Source organism: Castor canadensis, chromosome 12, assembly GCF_047511655.1.
Source record: "Castor canadensis chromosome 12, mCasCan1.hap1v2, whole genome shotgun sequence".
Lineage (NCBI taxonomy): Eukaryota > Metazoa > Chordata > Mammalia > Rodentia > Castoridae > Castor > Castor canadensis.
This window is the reverse complement of record NC_133397.1, coordinates 37,043,978-37,049,977: the sequence shown is the minus strand read 5'-3', so window position 1 is coordinate 37,049,977 and position 6,000 is coordinate 37,043,978.

Sequence of the window (6,000 nt, the reverse complement as noted above, 5' to 3'; positions counted from 1 at the left end):
GTTATGTCCATGTGGTCTAACTCAGTGGACCTGAGCAGTGTGTAGCAGTGGCTCCATGAGTCTGGAGGTCAGACTGGCCAGGGATAGCTTTCCTATTGATGTTGGCGGCTGGTTTGCAAATATGAAGAGTTACTGTTGTGATGAATCCAATGTACAATTGTATTGTTCCAAGGCAAGCATTACACAATGGCTTTGGCTATTAAAGCTTTTCCTCAGTCAAGAGAACATCAAAAACTTAATGTTGCAGAGAGGGACACTTTGGGGTGGGGCACAGCTTTCTAAGCTGAAAGGTTATGAGAACTCTAGAACTTGATCTTCCATTTACCCTACACCCAAGGGCATTTGGTGAAACCTATGGCCCCCTCTCAGAATAATGTTTTCAAATATGTAAAACCAAAGCAGGACTGCAAAAGAAACCCACAACACTAAAGTGCAGGATCCAAACATTACGGAACCTATTCCACGAGAGAGGAGCAGAGGTACTGCTTTATAAACACTGCAGTGGTGAGCACTTTACAGTGGTGATGGGTAGAAATGAGATTTTAAGAGATCTGCAACGATGCTAATGTGATCTAAAAGATGTCTGTGACTTTTCCTGGTGACAGCCTCAGGTTCTGTTGACACTATTCTAGTCTTTCCTATATCACATTGAAAGGAAGTGCTAAATTTCAGTTAAAGGCTAGTAAAAATAAAGATATATTTTTTCTCCATCCAGATTCGTGGAGCCCTGAATTCTCTTCATAGACCTCTGAGGGGAAGGGGATACCTGTAGATCCCTGGGTAGAAGGGCCTGCTTGAGAGGAAAACCTAAAAGAAGGCTAGGAAGGAGACCATACTAAGACATGGGGGAAAAATCAAATGGCAACACAGGGGGCTGCCTGAGGGTGTGGTCAGAGTGTGGGTGTCCTCTGTGGCTGCCCTCTAGCATGTTCCCACCTGCACTGCCTGGCTAGTGCAATGGTCTGGGTTAAGCAGTACCCTCCAAGGTCCTTGTCATGCAGTGGGGAGTATATGGTCAGATTCAGTCAGCCCCCCAGCCCTGAGGCATAGGACCTGGGGTGCTAAGGAGAGAAGGCACAGAGGGGAGGGCTCAGGTAGGCTGGTGCCCAGGTGAGTCTAGAGGCCCTGGTTCTGAAGGGAGAGGTGAGTACCATTGGAGTGAGACAGGGCAGAGGGAGGACTACATGCAGTATAGGGCTGGATTTTGTCAAGGGGAGGGTGGATTTGGGGAGCTGGTAGGAGTACATAGCATGAGATGTGTGTGGGAGGAAATTGTAAGGAAGTTTCTAGATATCTGCGCCTTTTACCTCCTTCCTGAACTTTCTCTCCCTTCTCTCCTCCTCTCTCTGGGAACTAGGATCCAATTTCCTCTTTTTTCAAAATATAACACTAAATAGTTAATCTTAGAGGCTTGTTCTGTGAGGAGAGCTTATGAAGGAAAATTGTCAAGAGTTGTAAGAGAAAGATTGTATGTGTATATAAAGATTCTAAAAACTAAAAAGTCCTTTTGGTATATGAAGTGGCTTGACTCTCTGCCTGCCAGCTACCTGTATCAGACAGGGCTTTGGCTCAGGGTTGGTGTCCTTACTTTGTGCCCTTCCTCCTCCCAAAGTGGCCCCACCTCAATGGGAAGTTTCAGACATAAGCACATGGAAATCCTAAATTTGTGGAGAAATTAGCTCTATGACCTACAGAGGCTGTTCGTTGCAGCAGAGATTAAGCATCACAGATTCCTGCACAAACTTCCAGTGTAATGAGTTGGACCCCTAGCAGCTGCTGGCTGTGCTGCTATAGAAAGTCTGCGAGGTCCACTCTGACAGCCCTGTGCCCTGGATGATGGCTTACTTGCGCAGTGGGCTCCTGGAGGTAGCTAGTGTGGGGACCTCTCTTTACTCAGGGCTTCCAAGAGTGGCTTTGGGACCTAACTTCCTAGCTCCCACAAGTTGCCTTCTGAGAGTCTCAACCATTCTGAAATAAGGTGACCAGTTGGTATAGGTGGAATGTGTGTTGCTCAGTGTGTGACACATGTGATACCTTCTAGTATCAGGTGTCAGAGAGTACAGGATGACACAATAGGATGTGTTCAAGTCAACTGAAAGCTGTTGTTTCAACTACTGCTCAGATGATTTAGGAGTGATACATCCAGACTTTTTTTTTTATCACTTGTGTCCGTGGACACAAGGGCAAGAGATTCCCACAGGCCTTCATCTCCCTGGGACAAACTGTCTCTAACCCACTTTGGTCTATGGTTCTAGAAATCCGAAGTTCTTCTCCACTGAGTTTTCAATTCCTACTAGAAGTTACCAGGCCAGCATCTTCAAAACTATCTTCTGAGCAGCAAAGCATATCACAGAATTAATAAAGTATTCTCCCACAAATGTATGAAAAGTACAGCATTTTTCTTTTTAAACTTTATTTTGAAAAAAATATGTGCATGAAAAATGATGAATATGTGAATATGTTTCATTATATGACAGTCAGCCATTACAAAGTGGGAAACCCTCCCAAAAGATGTCAGGAATTCGTATTGGGGCTTGCCCAATGCACGAACAGTGTTGAGATTCTGTGGCCTAATACATTTTGGAAATGCTTGTACTGGACTGTGAGATCCTTGGGGATAAGAGTCAGGACTGGTGACCCTGTATATCATGTAGTGGACTGTTGTATTGCTGGTCCCCAGTGAACCACACCTCCCAGTAGTCAAGCCAATACCTTCAGTATTGGTATAGTTTGGTATAGTTCTCTCCCCTACATGGGCTTGTCATCTTGGAGTGCTCACAGGAAAGCCATCACTGAGCTGAAGAGATACTAAGGTAGATTCATGAGTGATGAGACAACATATGGAGAAGGTCATGTGGAAGAGCTGGGGTACCAGATACTTTGGTGTGAATAACCCAACTGAATGGGTGACATGTGACATAGCTGAAGTGACCTGGAGCAGAAGAAGCACCCAGCTGAGCCCTGCCCAAATTCTTTTTTTCTTTTTTTGCAGCACTGGGGTTTGAACTCAGCACCTATACCTTGAGCCACTCCACCAGCCTTTTTTTGTGATGGGTTTTTTCAAGATTGGTCTCATGAACTATTTCCCTGGGCTGGCTTTGAACCTCAATCCTTCTGAGTAGCTAGGATTACAGGTGTGAGCCACTGGTACCTGGCTGTGCCCAAATCTTGACGCAAAGGATCACAAACAATAAATCCTTGCTGTTTTAAGGCACTAGGGTTTGGGGTGTTTTATTACATAGTGATAATAGCTGAGATATTTGTCATAGGTGTATGACAAATGTATACAAAATGTGTGAATGACAAATCACATTGGTCTTGCATACTCATTAATCCTTGGTCACATCTATTTTCTGTTTTTGTTTTTTTTTTAATTTGTTTTTTGGTGGCACTGGTATTTGAACTCATGGCCTCATGCTTGCTAGGTAGGTATTCTGCCACTTGAGCCACTCCACCAGCACTCTGGTATGATTCTTGTGATGGTTAATTTTATGTGTCAACTTGACTGGGTTACTGGGTGCCTAGAGAGACAAAGATCAGGAGGATTGTGGTTTGAAGCTAGCCTGGACAAATAGTTCTCAAGACCCTATCTCAAAAATATCCAATACAAAAAACAGAGCTGGCAGAATGGCTCAAGTGCTAGAACACTTGCCTGGCAAACGTGAGACCCTGAGTTCAAACCCCAGTACTGTCAAAAAAATAAAATAAAAATTCAAAATTTGGCTGGGTGTGGTAATGCCAGCTTGTTATCTCAGGACTCAGGAGATAGGGACATGAGGGTCTCAAGTTTGAGGCCAGTCTGAGCTACATAGTGAGTTCTTGGCCAGCCTAGGCCACAATCGTGAGAACCTGGCACAAAAAACAAAACAAACAATTTTTTAAAATTTGAAGTGCAATTTCTACTGAATGCATGTCGCTTTTGCATCATTATAAAATTGAAAATTCCTGTCAGTGACCATCTGTATTACAATTCCCCACAACAACTTGAGAGTGAGGAGTCAGGCAGACTTAGATTTCAGTTCTAGCCTGCACCGGTGCCTTTGCTCAGCTAGTCTGTAAGCTCTACTGTTAGTCAGGCACTGTGTCAGACTCAGGATATCAATGTGAGCAAAATGGACACAGTTCATGGCCTCTAGGAGCTTAAAGTTCTGTAAGGGAGACCTACTCATCACACACTATGCAAACAATCCTAACATAACAGTAGTGATGTGAAGGGGAGAGCCATGTCACCTAGCCAAGGAAGTCAGGGACAAGTTCTTGAAGAAGTGACAGGGCTGCAGAGTGATTGGGAACAAGCCAGCGAGGAGGGAAGATAGGGTGTCCCATGCAGAAAGAATAGCATGGGAAAGGAGGCTACCATCACAAGGGGACTGGGAGAAGGCTGCCATGACTGGAGTGGAGAGGCGGGTAGGATAGGTGAGTTCAGGAAGACGCTTGCTCTCCCAGGCTGGACATACCATGGGCCTAAAAGCTTGGTCATGGAACAGTGGAAAGGCATTAAACCATCTTAATCTGAGAGTTAGTATGGTCAGATTTGCATTCCCAAAAGATGCCTGTGGCTGCTGCATGGTGAGCACCTTGGAGAGCTGTGTGGAGCCTCCTATTAAAGGCTGGGAGAGGCAGGTGGCAGGAGGCTGGGACCAGAGTGGTAGCAACAGAGGTGGAGGAAAGGCAAGACTGGAGATCAATTTATCAAGGCAAAAGCACTGGGTTTGGAGACCCAATTCTATATGGGAAGTAAGAACAAGGGAGGGCCAGAGGTGGCCTAAGGTTTCTGGGTTGAACACCCAGGAGAGTGGTGGTGCCATTTGGTTTGGGGCAAAAGATGAGGAGGACCAAGACAGGGGTGGGGGACAGCTACAGTAAGTAGTGGGTAAACTTGGTCAAGTGGCCCTTAAACCTCTGGATCCCTCAGTTTCACTTTTTGAGATATCCGATATAAGCTAAATGACGCTATTAGGACTTACCGTCTTTCCCCTATTAGTCTGCATGGACGTGTGCTGTTGTTCCTTTGAAGGATGAGGAAGCTGGTGGGTTGGAGTGTGGCCTGTGACATTCTTCCAGACCCAGACTCACAAGGAGGGAGTGAGGAGAGTCTTCCCTCTGCCAGATGCCATGAGTACAGCGCATGCATTCGTGAGCTGCTCAGTCATTATTGGAGGCCGGGTAGGGCGGGGAGGAGGCTCAGAGTTCAGGTGGAGGTGCAATTAGGTGAGGACACAGAGCACGGTTGAAGTGAGGGCATCATGTTCCACACTGTGTTACTCACCTTTCTGTGACTGTGATAAAATACTTGAGATAAACAACTTCAAAGAGGAAAGGTTTATTTTTGACTCATGGTTTCAGGGTTTTTAGTCCATGGTCAGCTGGTTCCATTGCTCTGGGCCTGTGGCAGGGTAGAAATTTCATGGCAGAAGGGCATGATGAAGGAAAGCTGCACCCTTAATAGCATCCAGGGAGCAGAAATACAGAGAGGAAGAGGCTGGGGACAAGATGTACCTTTTAAAGCCATGTCCCCAGTGACCCACTTCTTCTAATCAGGCCCCACCTTCCACAGTTTCTACCACCTCCCCATAGTCCATTCAATTGCGACTCCATCAGTGGACTAATCCATTGATTAGGTCAGCTTTTTCATGATCTAGTCACTTGCCCAAAGCCCCACCCTTGACCACTGCATCAGGACCAATTCTCTTTAGGGGACACTTCATATCCAAACCATAACACACACCAAATTCATATAGTGTACCATTTCTAAGATGTGGGGTGCCCACAAAGTTTATTTTTCACTTCCATGAAGTCCAAGTACTGTGATTGGCAGGAGCTTCCTCTAAGCAGGAAGTCAGACACCAGTTTCTTTCCACCTTGTGTCTCTGCCTTATCCAGGCCACAAGGTTATGGCAGGTGGGGAAAGAGAGGTGTACAAGGTGCATCTGCTTCTTAATGTGCTCAACCTAGAAGTGAGACATGTGGCTTTTGCTTACTCTCACTGGTCAATGTGGG